This window comes from Rhincodon typus, chromosome 49 (genome assembly GCF_021869965.1).
Source record: "Rhincodon typus isolate 14 chromosome 49, sRhiTyp1.1, whole genome shotgun sequence".
In the NCBI taxonomy this organism is placed as follows: Eukaryota; Metazoa; Chordata; class Chondrichthyes; order Orectolobiformes; family Rhincodontidae; genus Rhincodon; species Rhincodon typus.
In genome coordinates, this window is record NC_063380.1 from 2,234,238 (window position 1) to 2,256,778 (window position 22,541).

Genomic DNA, 22,541 nt, shown 5'->3' on the forward strand with positions numbered 1-22,541 from the left:
CAGTAACAATCTGATCCAATGTTATCCCTACCACGAACAAAAGGCTTCCTGGCATTTTATTTCCACATTATAATTGTATCCCTCCGTAAACAAAGGGAAAAATTAGAAAGAAACACTGGCTATTCAATAGTTCTCTAGGACATTTACTTTAATTAAACAGGCTGCAAAGATTTAGTACAAGACCCCAACAATTTCCTCAGCTGTCCCCCCCAGTATTTTGTGATATATCCCATCAGTTCTAAGAGACTTGTCGACCTTAATAGTTTAGAAACATCTACACCTTCTCCTCTTTTATGTTGACATTCACTGGACACCGAAATACCGTTCCTGAGATTTACTATCCACCATGTCCTTCTCCTTTTTGAATACTGATGCAAAATATTTGTTAGGGTCTTCATCCACTTCCTCTGACTCCAAGCCTCAATTCTCTCCTTTTGTCTTGAGTGTTCCTAACATTTCCCGAGCTCCCATTATGTGCCTTACATATGTATAAAATGCCTCCGGATTTTTCTTAACCCTGTTTGCCAAAGACACTTCATGACCTCTTTTAGACCCCTAATTCCTTGCTGAATTCCATCCTGCTATATTTCCACTCTTCAAGAGTTCTTTGTGTCTTCAGTTTCTGAAACAGTACATGCAACTCCTTTTTTTGACTAAACTCACACCTTTATTTGGTTGTGGTTGTTAGGTGTCAGTCATCTCAGCACCAGAACATCTCTACAGGATCTCTTCAGGATAGTGTCCTTGGCTCAACCAATATGCCACATTAAAGATCTTCCATCATCATAAGGTCGGAAATGGAGACGATCACCAATGATTGTACAATGTTCATCACCATTCGCAACTTCTCAGATGCTGAAACAGTCCATGTTCAAAAGCAACAAGAAATGGACAATATCCATGCTTGTACTCAAAATTGGCAAGTGGCATTCTCGACACATTCATGCAAAGCATCGACAATCTCTAATAAGACGTAATATAAAGAATACCCTTAAAATTTAATGGCAATACCACCGCTGATGTTCACATTATCAAGAGCTTTGGGGTTTCCGCTGAGAATCTAACCGTCGCCCCTTGATATTCAATGGTGTTAGTATCACTGAAATTCCCACGAGCATTATTCTGGGCTGTTACTAATGAGATACAATCTAACCAGAATTCAGGAGTGCGTTGCAACACTGCTACTTCCCGTACTGGGTGCATGTCCACAAACTCTTGAGAAACTCGACACCATCCAGCAAAACAAAGCTCGCTTGATTGGAAACGTATCCACACATATTCATCCTCTCCACCATTGACATAAAAACACAAAATGTGAAATGAGTCAAAATACAAGATGCAGTGACCAATACACAGAGATTTATTCACACGATTCAGAAATACTGGGTCTTGGGTATAGCAGGCTGATTCTGGGGAAGAGGGGCTGGTATACGAGGAGCAATTGACCAGGTTAGGATTGTTTACACTGGAGTTCATACGAATGAGTGTGATCTCATAGAGATTAATAAAATTTAAACAGGAATGGACAGGTTAGATGCAGGAAGGATGTTCCCAATAGTAGGTGTATTCAGAACCAGGGGTAACAGCCTGACAATTAGGGTAGAACATTTAGGATGGAGATAAGGAGATAGATCTTCACCCAAAGCGTGGTGTGCCTGTGGGGTCCATCGCCACAGGAAGTAGTTGATGTCAAAACATTGAATGTATTCAAAAGGCGGCTAGATATAACACGTAGGGTGAATGGGATCAAAAGCTATGGAGAGAAAGCTGAATTAGGTTATTGAGTTGGGTGATCAGCTATGGCCGATTGTCTCGAAGGACAGAATGGTCTCTTCCTGCTCCGATCTTCTTTGGTCCTATGTTTCTATGTTTGGGTGATTCGATCTCCTGAAGCTGGCAAAATCTGAATGACAGGAATTACACTGAACGTCATTCAAAGCCGGAGAGGGTCTCACAGTGAGACACATTCCCTTTTTTTCACCTCGCTCCTCAAAAAGGATTCTGCAATCGTCGTGAAGCGCCAGGATTTCAGCGTATATTGTTGCAACAATGAGATCATGCGCATCTTCCTCCATTCATCTGACAAATGCACAGAAATGCTGGGTCACAGAAAATTAAAGGACACTGAATCCTGAAATCACGTATGACCTAACCAAGGCACATGAAGCCCAGAAGAGAGGCCAGTAATCGCAGTGTGTGCCCTAAAAATGCATGTAGAACGGCAGTGTCCATTGTGAGATTAACACAAATCATATACATTGTTGGCAATAAAATATTCCTAAGTAGTTCACTGGATCAACTTATTGAGAGTTAATTTGGTACTGTGTGGTAAAAGCAGACCTTATAGATGGGAAGAATGTGATAGGTAACAGATGGATATAAAATGATTGTTCACATAGACAAATCAGTGGAAACCTGGAATTTAACTCTGATAAATGTGAGGCAATGCGCTTTGGAAACAGTTAAAAAAAAACAAGGGAGTACTCAATGAATGTCAGGAGACTAGGAAGCTCAGAAAGCACAGGGAAATATGGAATCTTGCGGTGCTTGTGCACGGATCCTTGAAGGTGGCAGGATAGTTTAATAGAGAGGTCAACATGTGATTGAAATAGAAAACATGCAAAGCCTATTCATCAGGACATAGCAGTTTAGCTGTGAAGAAAGTTGGATACACTCGGATTGTTTACATTTGAGAAAAGAAGGCTGGTAGGGAATGGAGGAACTGATAGAAGCGTATCAGTTTATGAGGGTCACGGACAGAGTTTGTAGAAATCAGCTGTTTACCTTAGTCGAATGATCAGTAATGAAAGGGCATCATTACAAAGTACAAGGCAGGAAGTTTCGAGGGAATTTTTAGAAAAATCTGTCCTCCCAGAGAGTGGTGGGTGCCTGTAATGCATTGCTTTGGAACTGGGAAACCTCACAACCATTAAATAGCCTTTGCATGAGCATTTGAAGTATCATCATATACAAGGCCGTGGGCGTAGTGTTGAAACGTAGGCCTAGCATTGGTTGCATTGTATTTTTGATTGTACAGACTCAATGGGTCGAAGAACATCTTATGTACTTTGCAAATTCATGGTATGTTCAAACTTGTATTAAAGTTTATCAGAATATTAGTTTTCCAATGTTTACGCTCTCTTCCCAAAAAAGGTAAGTAGAATTGTGTCATGGTACGAAACAAATAAGCCATGTAAATACAACATGCAGGTATAATGGAATGAGAAGAGTTCACAGTGCTTGCAGTGCAGTCTATCCAAGGTAGATAGAGAGCAGAAGGGTGACAGAACTCCCAGTGTGGTATGTATGGAACTGGAGAGTTCTGGACTCCCAGACTAGACTACTAAGATAGATTGGACCAGAAGAGATGACAGCGTTCCCACGTGGTCTACCCAATTTCGATTTGGGCCTGAAGAGTAGACACTGCTCTCATTGTAAATTGCTCGAGCTAGGTTGGGATCTGAAGAATGGATAGTGCTCACCGTGAGTTCTCTTGCAGGTTGCTTAGGATCGAAACAGTACACATGGAGATAAATTGAAGCAGTCTTTTTGGTAAAATTACAATTTCCATGAAAGACACACGGGGCGATGATTATGGAAAATGAATTTGACACTGAATCACAAGAACAAATATTAGCGGCAAGAGACGAGACGTTTTCTTAAAGACGTAGATGTCAAGACAGTCTCTGAAGAGGACAACGAGGTTTTATGCTGCCTGAGGGATATATACAGCTTACGCACCAGGAAGCTGAAGACATTGGGTTCAAACTTGCATTTGGCAGGAAATCAGAATTTAAGGAGCATGGATATCTGAAAGGGTTTTTAAGCTGGAAGTGATTGCAGAGGCAGAGAGGAGAGAGGTCATGGAGGGATATAAAATTGTATTAATCAGGTATGATGATATTACATACTGAACAGGCGTGATGGACTGAAAGGCTTCCTCCTCTCCCTCAGAATGTTTTCATTGAAAGTGTACAGAGAGATATATTCATTTCCAACAATGCTCCTCACAGGCATTCCTCCATCAGCAATGACGGACAGCAATAACACAAGGGTCTGGCATCCAAGAAGAAAAGGCAGCTCCTTCCTCATTCTTTTCTCTTCTCCTCACAGACCTAGTGAGCTTTTGGAGCGCAGCAGGTCGTTATAAACACGCAGTATAATCTCTCGTTAATCATCTCCCAGGTTAATTGAGAATGGTCTTACTGTGGTATGATCGAAGGGACAGTTCACTCAACAAGCGCAGCAGGAACTTGGAGCAAAGACTAAATATGCCTATCAGCCTGTTCCTTAATAAGTTTATGTTCGCAGCTTGTGTTAGCTCTGGTCAAGTCAGATCACAGACGAACGTATGGCTCGATCCACTTTGCTCTGTTTTCATTTACTGCAACATGAGTATTTTTTCCACTGAAGCACAAGCGCACAATGTCGCAAATGTGGATTTGAGAATAATGCTTCAAATTTATTTCGGGAAAATACTATTACAATGCAGAAAAAATGTGTTTCCATTCTTTCAGCGTGCCATTCTAGCCTTTTGTGACAGCTTCAAAACGCTGGTGGTGCAGAAGGTGCTGAAAGGTTAGGGCCCTCTACCCAGGAAAATTAGGAATGTCAGCCATTAAGGAGGTTCAAAGGAGACGTCAATAGGTTTATTCTTGACAGAAAAAGGATATAAGAATTGTGCAAGAAAATATTGTTGAGATAGAAGATCAACCATGAACCAGAATGCAGGGTACGGTATTTGGGATGAATGGCTTTGACTGGCTCTTATGCTCCTAATAGAGATCTTTAAAGTTCTGCAGTGATTTGACAGAGAGCGATGCATCCAGAAAACGCTCTGTAGCATCTGGGTAAGTCTCCTAAGAGGCATCTTTGCACACCACATAGAGGTACAAGGGCAGCAGACACGGGGGATAACAATCAGTGCAATTTTTGTTACATTTCTATATGAGTAATCCTTTGAAATGTCGGAATATCTTCCCGAAAGGGTCTTTGAAAGTATTTACCACAAAAGCACTGCGGAGGTTCAAGAGAATGGTTCACCATTTCTCTCATGGCGAGATGTTGTTTAACTTTGTTTCGTTCACTCTTGGGATGTGTTTTAGGCTGGGCCCAGAATTTACTTCCCGTCCGTAATTTCCCCTTGAGAATGTGGGTGTGAGCTGACTTCGTGAACCACTGCAGCCCAATGCTCTACATGAACTCACAGTGCACGTTTGGACTGGGTGTTGGTGGGGGTGAGTTCCCAGAATTTTGACCTAGCCACTGCTGAAGCAACAGCGATAATTTTCCAAGTCTGGATGGCAAGAGAAATCCTTCAGATGCTAAAGACCTCATGTATGGTCTGCCCCTGACCTTCTAGGTGGACGTGATTGTTTTTATGGCAGATGCTCTCTAATTAGGCGAATGTCTGCAGTACATCTCGTATATGGTGTACATTGCTGTTACAGAGCTTCAGTATCTTAATAAATCGTGCATGGCGCTTTGTATTCTGCAGTCATCAGCGAACATACTCGCTTGTGACATTATGAACAGTACGGGACAGGATCAGGCCTTTCGTCTGACCATGTGTGTTTCGAAAATGATGCCATTCTAAACTTTCCATGTGCCTGCACATGTTCTGTACCCCTCTATCCCCTGATATTCATGTGGTCGTCCCAATCCCTCTTCAGCAACGCGATAGTATTTGCATGTATCACTACTCCAACAGTGCGTTCCAGGCAGATTCTGACCCCTGTGTCTAAAATTTGTCTCACACATATCTGTTAAGCCTTCCCTTTCTCAAATTAAACCTATGCTCTCCAGAATTTGACATTTCCACTCTGCGAACTAGATTTCGATTTTCAAACCTATCTATACTTCATTCTTTTATACACTACTATTAGGTCACTCGTCGTCCTTCGACATTGATGATTGAGCGGAGGTTATCGATTAAGCAGCTGAATATGGTTTGGCTTTGGACAATCCCCTGAGGAACTGCTACAGAACTCTCCTGCAACTGAGATGGCTGGCTTCCAACAAACATCTTCCTTTTGTACAAGGTACGACTCCAAACAATGGATTGTTATCCCGTTCTAGCCACAGACCCTCGATTCCCATTGACTCTATTCTGGCCACAGCTAATTAATGCTACTGTCAGTCAAATGCATTCTTGATCTCAATTAGACTCACTCTGACATATCCTTTCAGCTCTTTTGACCAGTTTTTGAATTGATTGACGAGATGAGATTGGTAGGAAAGATTTTGTAACCTGTCCACAGTGTCCTTCAGAGAGGGAAGTGTGGAGCAAACCTTAGTGGAGAGGGGGACGGGTGCGGTAACTGGATCAACAACTGAGGCTTCTGAATCTGAAGTCCGCTGATAGAGAGTGAAATTGCAATTCATATTCAGGAACAGCTTATCCCTTACAACTCTGCTCAGGGATGTAAGATGAGCTGAAGAATTCAGAGAAGTCAGATCCGACTCCGAGTCAAATACTTAACAATCCAAAAATGGCTTAAATCAGAAATATATAACTACCTGGGAAAATTGATGTGGCACGGATAGAGTTAGAAAGGTACAATTGTAAAGGCAGAATGAGAGAAAACTGGACAAAAAGAGGGGAAGGGGAGGAGAAGATTTTAACAATGAAAGAAAGGATTTGAGAATGAAACAGAGGAAGTGAAAATAATTGGGGAACAGAATGTAAAGAGGCAATGACATTAGCCCGTAAATCACCAGCCCTGGCTGTGCCCTTTCCGGTCTCTCTGGAAGGTTAGACACACCACAGGTGACAACAAAGTTGTATACGGTCTATAAAGGCTAGCCCTGGGAATACTCAATGTAGACGACAGGCTTTGGGATATCTAATGAAGTGACGAAAGACGCAGTAAATGAGAATTTCTGATGACCCCCACTGAAAACCCCTTTAGCTGACGACTCTGTCATCCTCCAAGTTAAAGACACTGAGGGGAGCAAAGTGCACAGAATAGATTCCCGTCCATCGATTTAGATGGCCATCACTAAGAGGGTCTACGGGAGAGAGATAGGCTTTTGTAACGAAACCAGTAACCCTATGGGATAGATTTACCATCTCTCAAGGGGTGAAAATGTCATGAGGGAAGCATCCAGTTGACATTAGTTCCATCACTTTCCCAGACACCGATGTGCTAGTATCAATGGCATCAGAACGTATTCGTGAATTTGCTCTCTTGTTCTCACACAGAGCATACGTTCCCACAGGTTGTGCGGGCTTTCAACAGTAGAATTGGACAGCACAATTTTGCAGCCCCCATAAGTATCCCCCTCCCTCCCTAAATGATACACTTACCAAATTAGTTCTCCTTGTTTTTCTGCTCACCAACTTTTGAATATCCCAAAACTCGTGTCCCCCTCAGATAATGAGCCTCTAATTTTGCTGCACACCCCAAGCATTTTGTGCTCCCGCCCCACAAATTTGGTATCCACACCTCTCAAAAATACTGTATTCCCATTATGTCTCTGCCCCTAATGTTCAACAACCCCATGATTTGTACCATTACTCCTCCTCCAGTGTACACTCCCAATTTTGACAAATACAATTGCACATTTCTCAAATTTTGAACCTCTCAATTTTACCATCCAGCTTGCACATCCGCAAGTATGGTGCCCCTCACATTTTGGCCTCCCCAAATTATGCGCATAACCCAATATTTGTCCACCCCCACAACTTTGTATCAACTATCCCACAAAGCTGGTGTCGTCCCAAATTTTGCACCTGGCCCAGTTCTGTCTGCTTTCTTGAATTCCCTAACTATTGCACACCCACCGCCGCCCCCACCCTCCCCGCACCCCCCCACTATTTGGCCCTCACACTGCTACTCAAGATTTAACCCTCCAAATAATGCATCCACCTAAATAATCTTGACGCACCACGCACACCTTCTCAGAGCAGAGATATTCAGGATAAAATAGATGAGAGTGGGAGGCAAAACTCAGGGACACAGAAGGACTGACAGGGGTAGAGAAAACTTAGAAAGAGCGTGAATGAAGGAGAGAAAGTCAAGAAGAACCCCAGTTCCCACAAAGTTTGCACTCACCATGCAAGTTTTCGTATCATTGACTTTTGCTTGCACCCAAAGTTTGCAGCCCTTTTGTTCTTCTTGCACACAATTTGCACCTCCCACATTCCCCTCTCAACCACTTGCCCTCTTGTTCCATCTAATTGCCCTCACCGATGTTGTTCGTATCCATTCCTCACACTCCCTAATCCCTCCCCCGAAATGTTGCCCCACCCAGATGTTGCACTCCCTCAATTTTTCAACTCACGCAAATGCTTTGCAGTGCACAGAATATCTCCCCCAAGCAAATTGTGCTACTCAATGATTGCAATCCTTTCCATTTCAGACACTCTTAAATAACTTAAATAAAGTTTGCACTCCGTACCAATTTTTCAGCCCTCCCAAATTTGGTGGTCGCCATTGCAAGCGCAAAATTTTCACATCCTCCCATTATTTCCTATCTCAAGTTTCACCCTTCATGTAGTTTGCTCACCCCCAAATATTACACAGTTTTGCACCTCGTCATCTCCATGTCACTGCTCTAAAATGAATGATTCACCATGTACCCAGTTTCTCAGTGACCTTGTACATGAAAGCCCCTCTGCATCTCCACCCGGGGGGAAAGGATATATCCCTGACCACATTGTTCATTCAGTCCTCAATCCCAAATCAAATACATCACCCACTACGCCGGGGACAATGATTTATCAATGATCAATCCCTTTCTATCCCTCTATTCCTCTCATCTATCGTTCTGTACAGACCAATTTTTATCCCACTTCCTTGAATCTAACATGATATCTAATTTCAGCATGTTTTACAATTTGCGCCAGGGACGAATGCATATAGCAGTTAATCCATGCGCTCTTCAGATAGTTGCTGCCATTTTTAGCCCTTTATCGTTCTATTAATGCTTCCCAATTTATCATGACAGTGTTGTGTTTCATACTGTCGTTGTTTCCTGTATTCTGTTCAGGATCTCATCTCAGAGTTAACTGCATCACGCTCCACCTCGATGAATAGTACTATCATATTATGGCCGCTAATTCTAAAGGGCCCTCGCACAACCAGATTGAATATTATTCCATTCTCAATACATAGTACGCATTCTAGTTTGGCCTGTTTTCTCATGGGTTCCTGAACAGATTGGTCATGGAAGCCAACTTAGATAAACTAAAGGAATTCCTCTTCTATGTTGGTATTACCAATTTATTTGCCTAATCTATCTGCATCCGTAATTAAAGGACATCTTTTGTTGCATTCGTCGCCCATTTAAGTTCTAGTTTAAAGTTATTCTGAAAAAAAATACTGCCCCAGTCTTTCGGTCTATATAAAACCCACTAATATATTTGACACTTGATGCATAGAATGTGCATTAGTCAGACAGATCCATTTGATTGGAGACAATATCTGGCCTTGCTTTAATGTTAATTTCGTCAGAAACAAGCGATGTATCTTCATGCAGTTTATCGTTAGTTCACTGGCCTGAAAGCACAAACCCTTAAGGCTTGTTTTATTTTCACATTCGATATCGCTTCCCTCTTTAACTGTTGACTTGCTTGAACACGACCGCTGAATTTCCTTATACACTTTTCTTATTCACCTCTCTTTCTTTTATTCTTCTTCTCCATGTCTTTACCTCTAACATTTTGCATAAGTTGACTTTTTTTAAAAAAATTAAAGCATTTATGGCAACTCTCGTAAAGAATCGCCCTCGGACATCAGTTCCAAATCTGTATTTGTGAATGTTATTGCCTCCATTGACCTTAGTCTCTTACGGTACAGACAGCTCATTTCCTGGCTAAATATTTCACCTGAAACGAACAAATCTTGGGGTTCGTTGCTCAGTTTGTTTAACCGATTGATTTATTAATAAAGAGATGTTTCAACACATTCTTCAAGTGTTCGCTGAACTTAGTCTGGGCAAAAGAAGAGATTTGTGTTTGTGCAGCTACTAATGAGCTGCAGCATGAAGCCCGATTCCAGCACGTACCAACGGAGATAAACAGGCTGAAATACAATAACATATATTAGCCTCCAAATAGAGAACACTATGAACATTGAACAATACAGAATAAAATTGCCTGAGATAACAAAGAGTATATTTAATGGATTTCCTTCGAATCTCCATCTCTGCGTCTCTACAATTCTCTCTGCTGCTGTGAGCCTGGAATCTGCTGGTTACCAAAATGTCAAATGGGAGAGTCTGGATTGAAATGTGGTGGACGAACTTGATTGTGACCCAAGCAGGAGAAAATAGCACAGTTTATTATGACACAAAACTAAGGTTCATTCTTCAGGTCCTGAGCACATAAACAGCTCAGCAAGGTCAATGTTCCCAGACACACAGCTGCCATTTTGTCACTGCATTATTTACTTTGCAGTTTCTGGCAACAAATGACCACGAATCGATCAAAGGTGAAATTGACAGTGAACCAGAAAGAACAGCTGCTTCGATATTACACATGGAGATGGAGAACTGGAAATAAAATTGCTCCAGATAAACAATTGGAATGTGTCTCAGTATTAGATCCAGAACAATGAACTGCAAATCCGCCACGGCCATGGCCAGCAGGTAATGTCTGACACATGGAGGCAATTTGCAGTTTTATAAAGCAGGACGAAAACTTTTACTACATTACCTATGAACAAGAAGAAAAAAAAACAACACTGCAGCCTGGAGGCAAGTTGCCAGTTGATTTGAGGATTAATTAATATTTTGAAACGAGTCATTTTGTTCAGTGTTTTAGTCAGATATTTGGACTTTGAGTACCAAATCCGAATATCTAAATTATAACAATTGTGAGGCAGAGAAACTAAGTCAGATTCTCCCCAAATAGGTAAACACACATTTTTAAGAAACTGATTTCTCAAAAATACACGTGCGCTTGATCACCCGGGTGCAGACAGAAGTCACTTCTTTATGGTTCCTAAGCTGCAGAGTGAAAACGCTGCTCACCTGAAAGATTCTCTCCCAGTTTATTGAAGATGAATGACGATTAGGGATTTCTGCCATTTAATCTAAATTCTAGTCCATCCGCTATAGCGAAGAATTTTTAACACAGCTACTATGATGTTACCCCTGTAACTGCATGACTGGACTTATAAACGTGTCTCCTTCTTATTGGAACGGGATTTCTTCCCCCAGCATCTTACATTTTGTTTTATTTACTCATTATCTGCAAATCAAAGTAAAGAATATTTCATCTAATTTTCCAAACCACATCCAGAAACAGGAAAACATTATTACTCCAATATGCGACAAATTAGAAGGAACAAAGGCGGTTTATTTCAAAAATGCTGGAGCATATTTGGTGAGGTGCATAAGTCAGCTATTCAACGCTTCAAACTTTCTTATGCAGCAATGAAATCATGTCTGATATGAATGTTACCCTACCTTCACAGTGTCATCCATTAATTGTTAACTCCGAATTCGAATCTTATTCATAAATCCATCGGCAACTGCCTCAAAAATATTCAATAACCCTGCCTCCACTGCTCCCTGGAGAAGTGATTTATTACACTGACATTTCTCAAGTTAAAAAAAAACACATCTCCGTATTAATGCAACGATGTCTTGCAAAAAGACTAAACTTAAGTGGTCTCCCGTTCTGACAGCGGAAATGTTGAGCAATCAAATCAGAAATAGTAGGAGAAAACAGAACACAATTCTGTCCCAACTCCACGGTTTGTTTCTGCGTCCGGTTAAAACCATCTCTTTTAAAAATTCTGACATCTTTCTTACCAAGTGCAGCAAGCAACGGTTATTTCATTTTCCCTTTTCCCAATATTCAAGACTGGGGACTAAGGATACAACTAAATTATCCCTGTTTGTGCATGGCAACAAAATGCTTTTGGGGGTAATGTGATTGCATTCTCACTCTGAGAAATCTTTAAACACGTCTTACACGTTAATTACATTTACATAGGCACGTTTGATTTATTCTGCTGTCTTAAATTTCCGTGACAGACAGGGAGTTGTGTGTGTGTGTGTGTGTGTGTGTGTGTGTGTGTGTGTGTGTGTGTGTGTGTGTGTGTAGAGAGAGCGAGAGAGAAAGAGAGAGACAGAACTTTTCACTTGAAGTCAGTGAGGGTTGTCCTCGTCTTCTTCAATAACGTCGGGTCCATTGAGCAGATATTGTCCTCTTACCTCCTTCCAGAGCTTTGCCCTTTTTAAAACCTCAGCTCTCTGTGCTGGTCTCATTGCAGAAACAATGTGACCGAAATCTCCTTTACCAGAGTTGAGCCACTAAATTCCTCTCATCACAGAATGTGTTCAATTGCTTGCAATGCAGCCTCAAATCAATCACCCAAGCATATCCAGTAACTATCCAATGAGAGGTGAGTGAACTTCCCCACACTTATGGTTGCCATTGAGATGTTAGTCATAGCAGTCTGTTCTTCTTAGCTCCACCGGTGTGTTAATTTTCCTAAATTAGCAAGCATTACCTGTTATGCATGTCCACCTCACATAGAATTTCCCAAAAGCATTCTCTTTTGATTTCCCAAAAATATGCTTCGTACCATTTGCTGTATCATAGAATCGAAAAAGAAAGAACATGTTACCAGTGGCACAATCGCCACGGCCAGGAGGGAGAAATAAAGAGGATACCTTATACTCCATTAACACTCTCCCTTTCGATTCCTTAGTTCATGAAGTCTCAAAACTTTCTCCTGTCCTAAAGCACTCTCTCAGATTTTAATCAGAGGGCACTAAGCACAAAATCAAATAATTTAGTTAAAGCTTACAAAGAAAAACCATTCGGCCTAAAGTGAATTATTGTTTCCTTTTCTGGTCACCACAAGTTCGGGTAAACAGTAATAAAAGCCGCAGAAAAATGTTCACAAGAATGATCTCAGGGACGAGGGAAGTTAATCATGTCGATGTAGATCGTAGAAGTTGAAAATTAGTGAAAAACATGCAGGTAGGAGAAATAGTGGAAAGTTTCAAAATCATAATATATCTGGATAAAGCAGGAGAGAAATAATCTTTATGCAGCATGGTAAATATCCCGAACGCACAACATGTGAGTGTGATGGATGGTGAACATCGCAATTCTGTTTCAAGAAACCCTCTTGTTGTACTTTTCAAATTCTGCCCCATCAAAATCCATGGCACTAAAGTGGTCCCAGTTAATATTGGGCAAGCTAAAATCACCCACAAAAGCACTCTATTGTTTTTCCATCATTCCATGATTTACAAATATATTTATTCTAATATCTCCTGCCTATAATATAACCCAATCAGAGTGATGCTGCATTTCTTGTTCAGGAGTTCTAACCATATGACCTTGGTGGATGAGATCTGCAAAATTTTCACTCTTGCTACACAGTTACGGTCTACTTAATCGGTAATGTAACTCTTTGATCACTTTTGTGTCACTGCCTATCATGCCGGAAACATACAAACCCTGGAACGTAGAGCTGCCAGTCCTGACCTCGTAAGTCAGTTTCTGTAATAACCATCATATCGTAGTCCCATGTACTCGTCAATGCTCTAAATATATCTGTCTTACCTATTGTTCTCTTTGTATTAAAGTAAGTAAATGTCAGACCGCCAGTCTTGCCGTGTTCATTTAACTTGCCATCCTTGTTCTTCCTGTAACATATGGTTGATTCATGAAGGGCCTCTCTTCAATGAATACCAGGCCAATAGACCTTTGTTTATCCCCATAATAGGATAGAGCTATGATAAGGGATAAGTCTTTACAACATGTCAGTGGGGTAATCCTCACCATCACTCAAACTGCTCTCACTTTAGTGCAAGCTGAGGAACGTTCGTTTAAGTACGTCAATAGGAAAAGTTTGAGGAATATGGGCTAATCGCAGGTAAGTGGATTAATTCAGTTTCGCAGCATGGTCGTCATGGACTTGTTGGACGGAAGCATCTGTTTCCTTACTGTGTGACTGTATGATGCCAGGAATCTCTCAAAGCTATACTGGAATTGGAGGCATTCCAGGGAGGGTTTACGAGGTTCGATTCCGTGTAGGGAGGGACTTACTTATAAGGAGAGGTTGTATAGAATTGGGCTTGACTCATCAGAGTTTAGAAAAATGAAATGGTGCCTTTTTGAATCACACAAGCTTCATAGGGGCCGTGAAACTGTCGCTGCGGAGAGGTTGTTTTGCCTTTTTGCAGAGTATAAGACCAGGGTGAAAAAGCTTTAACAAAGATGTATAGCTCGGGTTGTGGTTAAAGTTGTTGACTTGCTCGCCAAGTGTGTGTGTGTGTGGTGTGTGGAGATTGGTTCTTTTCTTAAATTAATAAATGGAGTAACGGTTCGGCGAGAAGGCATAAAAGTGGAGTTGAGGATTATCTAATCAGCCACAAACCACTTGAGTGGCGGAGCAGACTTGATAGCCTGAAGGGGCTACTTATGCCTCTACCTCTAGAGTCTTATGAGCAGAACGTGAAAAATACAAATTCAGTCAGCTCGCACATTTCAACCATTGTAAAGAAAGTTCAGTTTTCAGTTAGACAAGTCATCAGATATAAGAGTTAACAGAGCAGAGCGAGGATCGGAAGAATTTATGATGGAATTTGTCTGCTGCAAGCAAGGTGGCCCACGACGGTTCATCTCATGAGCAGGACTTCTGATCCGGAGGAGCATAGATCCCTAGAAGTGTTTTCACAATACGAGAGATTGCAGAGAAAGAAAAGAGCCATGAAAGCGGAGGGATTTCAGACAGGCGACATAATGAAGCGTAGATATCATAGGCACGTATGTGTGGAATACTAGCACCAGTAGAGAAGCTTGAATGGCCTCATTCTTCCACCAACCGACAGCCCCCACCAATTATGCCCATCACTTGCTAAACTCAGCAGATTGAATGTTATGCACGTTGACGCTAGACATCGGAAGCAAACAACAATGGAGAGAATCAGCAGATCTGGCAGTATCTCTGGGGACAGACACAGAGAGAGAAACAGAGTTCACGTGTCCAGTCTGCTCTGGCTCATAACCAGAATTTCTTCAGAAATTGAACTCGAAGTATGAGCAGTGTTTCCCTCAAACCTCGGACACTGTCAGACTTGCTGTGCTTTCACCAGCATTCTCCGTGCTCGACATTCCCATTGAAAGACATCCTCACTTTCTACTGTCACACAGAGTCCCTCGCCACCATCAGCAGTAATGGGTCTGTCATCATCAGCGAATCCACCAGTAAACTGAATGTTTTCTAAATCCTCCAACTGTTGACGTGAATCTGACAGGTATACATTTTCCTAGGTTACTCTTGGCCCTTTCTGAAACAATGGTGTCCCATTTACGATCTTTCAGTCCTTCGGGACTAATCCTGTGCTCAGACAGACTTGGAATTTTTCTGTCAATGGCATTGCAATTTTCTCCCTTACCTCTTTCAACAATCTAGGATGCATCACATCTGTTCCTGTCGGCTTCTGTCCGTGGCGTGCTGTCAACCTTAACTGGACGTCTCCTTTGTGTATCGTTATACTGCTCAGTTGTTAAATACATACGTATTCAACTGGGCCATTGAGTCCATCTGCTCATTTGGAAAAAGAGAAGCAAAATATTCGTTTAATACCTGTACAATACTCTTTACTACAATGAGCAGTTTCTCTGTTCTTTCCTTATGACCTGCATTCTATCCTTCACTAATATGTTACAATTAATATGCATTTTGGCACCTGTTTTTAGCACAGCCTGCCATCCTTTCCCCTTACTCTGAAACATCCTTATTCAATACGGAGGCTCTGCCTGGTATTTGAGATAACTCCTGATTTCTATCGCAATCATTATTCTAGTATGCATCATGAACCTACATTTTCTTCCTTGATTTGTCATCAAAATCCTACATCATCCAGCATACGCTGTCTTGGATACTCCAAATGTATTTCTCATCTGTAAGCACCCAGCTTGCCTTCGATTGATCTCTCTTTAGACATTCACCAATTTTCATCCACGGTTTTATCAAGCACAATGCATTTCCAATTAATTTACGCCAGTTCAAGTTTGAGACTCGTAAAGAAGTATCCGTTTGCATCCTAGGATCTTAATCATTGATTGATTTTTGTGATTTTTTTTTCCCAATTTAAGATTGAATCTTATTATGTTATGACCACTATTTACCAAATGATCCCTTCCTCTGAATTACCCCACTTCATAGAATCCCTACAGTTTGGAATCAGGCCCTTCAGCCCAACAAGCCCCACCAATCCTCAGAGCATCCCATCCAGAGCATCCCCCTACAGCTCACCTAATCTACACATCTCTGAACACAACGGGTAATTTACCATAGCCAATCTACCTACCCTCTACATCTCTGGACTGTAGGAGGAAACAGGAGCAAGCGGAGGACACCCATGATGAAAAGGGGAGAATGTACAAACTCCACACAGACAGCCACCCAAGGCTGAAATCCACCGCGGGTCCCTGGCGCTGTGAGGCAGCAGTGCTAACCACTGAGCCACCCTGCTATTTCATTTTCCGAGGAGCAGATACAGTGCATCTCCCTCCCTGGCAAGATTGGAAATGCACTGTTCCAGAAAGTTCTCCTGCACAAACTGTGGAAATTGATTCCCTCCTGCTGTCCATACTTTTGCTTTCACCCAGTCTTCCCTCGGGCAATTAAAATCACCAACTATCACAGAAATACTTGTCCTGCGGATTTCCATATTCTTCCAACAAATGCTCTCTCCTACTTCCTCCAGATTGTTTGGATGTTTATAATAAATACATAGAGAAGGTTATCACTCCCTTCCTGGTTCTCACGTCACCTCCTCTTATAACTTTAGAAATCTTTTTTTTTGGGAACTCTGCCTCGTCATTTTTGTAAACTCCGTTGAAGAGAGCCCTAATCTACCCAATGCCTCTTCTTGTGTCAGTCCTGAAATTCCAGAAATCAGTCCGGTAAAACTTTATCGCATACTCTTTTTGGCCACAATATTCTACCTGAGATAAAGAGTACAAAACGGCTCATACCACACCAGGTGTAGTTCAGTCTAGTCGAGGACTGAAGGAGCACTGCATTGTCATTGGGTTAGCACTTAAGGAATCTTATACTATCAGATAGTTGGTGCTGAGGTAGAGGGAATTGTCAGTGGGTCACACTGTCAAATTGCTTTTAGATAAGGAGGCATGCATGTTCACAGGCTCAAAATTGAGGAAGTGTCACACTTCAAACTATCAGTGCAGAGACTTGGTGCACTACTGGGGGATTGAGGTTGAGCTCTCATTGTCGATAGTCAGTCCCAAGGGACTCGATGCTGTTGTACTGTCAGCGCTGAAGGAGTGCTACACTGTGAGGTTTCAGTACTACAGGAGTTCTGCACTGTTGTAGGGTCAGTGGTAAGGGAGCTCCATGCTGCCGCATAGTCAGTGCGGAGGTAGCTCCGTGATGAATGCATGGAAAGAGCAGCACTGTTGGTGATGAGGGAACGATGTGCTATCAAAGAGTCTATGCTGTGGTCGCACCAAAGTACGTGACGTTCAGCCTTGAAGGACACATTGACATGTCCTGTGTTGGACATTTGGAACAATGTTTTGCGGGAGTATTGTGACATCACCTTCTGAAGCAGAAATGTACATAAAGGGAATACAGCACTCATGAAACTTTTTCTGTTTTCTGAATCTGACAAAGCGAGATCCTACAACAGACGTTTGACGATTGAAGAAGTGTATATAATTATTGTCACAGACAGACTAGTTGGCAGTTTTAAAAGAGGGGACAGCGGGAATTCGTACAAGCTGAATGGTTTGCAGAGGAAACAAACAGTACAGATCAACCACAGGCATTGGACAGAGATAAAGATATATACGGGTGCTGCGGGATCAGACTTTGTGATGGTAACAGTTTCAAGTGATTCAGTCTTGCAAAGATTACCGTAATAGTTAAGTATAATAACGCACTGGTGTTATTCAGTTAAAACCTGCGGTTCAGGGATTAGCACATCGACCAAAGATGCAAAATTGAAGTAATTAAATCATGACAGCATTCATTTTGTGAGCAGAGTCACTCGCTTCGAGCAGACATTGAACCAGAAAAAAAAAAAACAGTTCGAGAGAAAGGAATGCAAATACGAAAAACTTAAGGGATGTGAGCACAACATAATGCAGAGAGACTGGGAGAGAGATGAGAGGAAATAAAAATTTACAGGAAACAGTAAATATGGGATTTGAAAGGCACAGTTTGACAGCACTTAGTGAAAATTGCACACTCCTTGTCCGGATGGGAGGGTGATGCCATGGAGTGATCTGAACAAAACGATCCCTTATTTGGCTAGGACCTGACACCAGTCAGTGAACACAGGCGCTGGTGTAACAACACTTCATGAGTTATAACGTCACTGGTCAGTTTTGGATGAGCTCCAGGAGATGGGTTCTGATTTACTTAGAGCTGCGGTGAGAGTCTGGACCACGCAAGTATAGATTTAACAAAGACAGGGATGGACGTTCATACTGCAGTCAGTTCAGTAAGAGGAGGAGATTGGCACTGACATGGAGGTGATTCGGGGCTGAATTGTTTCAGTCGTGATTTGGGCTCGGGGCTCAGACCAGTGGCAGTGGAAATCCTGGCACTGTGTAGAGTCATGGTCAGGCACACTCAGTGAGCTGGAAGAATGATATTGTCACTAAATAGTGAGCCAGCAGTTGTGCTGGCGACTACATTCTTCACCCAAAGATTTGACGAAGAATTGCAGCAGCACAGTGAGCCAAGTGTTGCTGATCTAAAATCTCGAGATAAAGGCTTAACAGTGCAGAAAGACACGAGAATGTGTGACAGGGTATATTACAAGGACAGGAACTTAGTTATCATTGATCATCATATTTCATTGTTGTATACAAGTACTTCCAAAGAACATTAACCCAAGCAGGAGAGTACAGTAAATGACAAGAATACTGTTGCAGTAAAGCATGCTTTCCAGTATAATTCCCGACTGGAGACACTGAACCCGTGAGCAAAGAAAATAGCAGAATAGGATGTTAAAATATTCCATAATCTGAACCACCCAATATGTTCAAGATTCGAAATCCATCTATTTATGACTCTCATAACTATAGTTAGGATCAGAGTAACACCACTTCTCTTCTGTTGTAAAAGTGGGTAGTGTTGCTCCCAAATCTTCTTCCATTCCCGTAACAGCTTGTGAGATTCTGATTGTGCCTTGCCCTTTGTTGTGAACTGTCGGTTTCTGTCAATTTTTGAGATGACACAACAGTCTCGTTGGCACAGTGAAAGGACATATTGGGAGCTGGGTACTTATTATTACAAATCGGGAACCCTCCACTGAAACAAGGAGACGCCCCCTCTCCCGGAGACTCCTAATAAACATTACCTCAGATGGAGCAGGTTCCGATTCCACTCAGTGATTTTTAAACAACAATAAAATTTACTTCTGACCAAAGTTTATAAAAATGCAACGGGATTTCCTGCATCTGTGGGTCAAAGCTGCTGAAGGTACATTGAAGTATGAACAGCCAGAGCGATCACTACATGTTCGTACAATCGATGCTTCCCATTAGATGTTTGCCGCCAATCAACATTGCAGGGTGTTTTACTGTCACAGATGAACCAATAATATTTGTGATATTTCCACACATATCCCTGTCATGGGCGATGTCTGAGGTTGGTGCGATCAGTGCATGGGCTCAGGGTGAAGTATTGTACACAATGTTCATCAATTAGTGTCCAGAAAATGATACATCTCAGACTTATTAGTAGCCAATATAACACTTTATTCGTTTTAAACAGATTAACTTCACATCAGATGGTATCAACACGTTGCTAAAAACATTGATTACACAATTAATACCTGCTTTTGCAGTATACCCAATCTACTATGCAACACTGGTGAATTCAGAGGACCAGAAGAGTCTCTGTACCCTCCACACCAGCACCGGTAGAAAACACATTGCATAGAGTCTGTTCAGAATAGCGCAAAGGAAAACAATAACCTCATTCGGCCAGTTCTAATCTTTCTGCCAGCCTCCCCCCTCCCAACATAGAAATGGACACTGTCATTGACCAAGCCATTGATCCCATGCAGATACAAATCATTGCTATTCGGTCTGACATCGACAAGGAGCACTCAGATCCACCTCTTCTTGTAGCCTTGTCCCAAAGTTGAAAGGAATGCGTTGGATAGGTGAAGTGAAGAGAAAAACCTTTGATGGCTGCAAAGAATATCTGAGAGTGCCATCAGGCATTGTCAGTCAGTGGAAAACTAGGACCGACTCTTCACTGGCTGGAATTTGAAAAACATAGTCACGATTAGTGGAGGCCAGTTTTCTCCTAATTCTCCTGTCATCTATCTAGAAACGTAGTAACATGTAAACTAGGAGCAGGAGGACCATTCGAACTTTCTGCAAGATTCTGACTGCTGCAAGATTCAGTATGATCACTTTTGATATTCGTGCTCAATCCCCTGTTCCCGCGTCGTACGACTAACCCTTTGATCATTTTCTACCAAAGTAGGATATTTAATTCTTTCCTAAATCGTTAAATGTTTCAGCTTGCAGCTGAAAACTGCACATAGTCTTCCAGACGGTATCACACAAAGAGCAGTACTAAGGGAATGTTTCAGCATTGAAAGATCACTTTTGGAGGCACTCCACACTGTTGGAGTGTTAGTCGAAGTGACAGAGCTGAGGGAGTGCAGCACAGTCGGATGGTCAGTAATGATGGAGAATCGGACTGTCGAAAGTTCAGTGAGGAGGGAGTTGTGCACTATCCAATGGTACTGCTGAGGGAGTGTTGCACTGTTTAAGTGTCAGTGCTGAGAGATTTGCACTGCCAGAGGGTTAGTACTGAAGGATGGCTGCAATTTAAGTTGGTCAGTTTTAAGGGATTGTTCGAATGTCAGAAGGTCGGTGCTAACTGAGTGCTGCACTGTCAGAGGGTCATTGCAGCGGGAACGCCACACGGTCAGAGGATAAGTACTGAGGGAGCACCGCACTGTGAGAGTGTCATTGCTTAGGAAGCACGCACTGTTGGACGGTCACTGCGGCGGGAGTGCTGTACTGTTTGACTGCCAACATTAAGGAGGTGAGAAACTATCGGAGGGACATTTTGCATGAACGAATAAAACTTCAGAGAAAAAGGTTGGACAAACCTCCCCATGCTTATTATCTGTCATGCCTCTGATGTGTCTCAAACAGTATATCTGTTCTCCCACCGTGAGATGATTGCCTTCAAAACCTATGAGAGCATGGCGACATCAGACTGCAACAGACATGGGGTAAGCAATATCACTGGACAAGGGAACACAGGATAACTGATGCAAGCAGAGGAAGTACATAGGTACGGAGGGACTCTGTTATAAATGTTGATTGATCCTTGAAAGCAGCATCACAGGTGCAGCAAATAGGTCAGACGGTATATGGGATTCTGGCCTCGTGCAAGGAAATTCCATGGAACATATATAATATTTGTTAGACGACATGAAAAATCTTGTGCAGTTCTAAAGTACATACGCTTCATTTTACAGTTTTTTGTCTGGTCTAAAATACGGCTGACATGGGGAAGATATTTCAAAATCTATCCCGTCTGTGCCTGTCATAATTTTGAATGCGTCAATCAGATCCCCCCTCAGTTTTCTCTGCTCCAAGAAGAACAAACCCAAACTATCCAGTTAGTGTATCTTACCCATCATCTGACCGCTTTCTTCCTCCCAGTCTGCAAGATTCAATTTGACAATGGTAGATAATTGTCTTCAATCCCCTGTTCCCGCTTTCTACACCAGCCCCACTTTCCAAAACTTTCTCCACAGACTTGAATATTAGGACAAATCAGTTGGCTCGCCCAAGGACTTTATAAAGTTTGTGAGGTTTCCTCCCTTAGCTATTATCCTCGACAGTGCATTCCTGATTTCGCCTCGCCTCACCTCTGAAACTTCTATCATTTTCAAATTGTGCCTCCTTTTTATTGATCGTTCAACTAAAGAAAACAGCTGCTTTCTCTTCACTTAGTCTGTGCCCCTCATAACCTTGGGCACCTCCAATAGGTCTGCACGCTACCTTCTCTGTTCTGAAGAAACCAACCTGACCATATTCAGCTTTCCTTCATAGATAAACTGCTCCAAGTAACATTGAAGGGTACAGCTTAGGATCAGACCCTTCTGCCAAACATGTCTGTCCCGAACATAATGCTGTTCTAAACTAACCTGGTTTGCCTGCACACGGTCAGTGTCCCTTTATTCTCTGACTGCTCGTGTGTCTGTCTAAATGCACCTTCACCTTTGCTATCATCTTCATTTCTACCACCTCCACTGTGACTTTCAGACACCTATCATCTTCGGTGTAAAAAAAAACTTCCCTCGATCATTTTCTTTAAACTTTTCCCCCTCTTACCTGAAATCTGTGCCCAGTCTTATTTAACATGGTTGCCCTGCGGAAAAGATACCGGTTATCCAGTACATACAGGCCACTAATCATTTCCAACCTCTCTATCTTTTCGTCCTCTCACATCGACACGCTCATCAAAACAATTTACATTTTTCTAACCTTTCTTTGTGGCTAATCTATTCTGATCCAGGGAACACCCTGGTAACACTCTTTTGCAGCA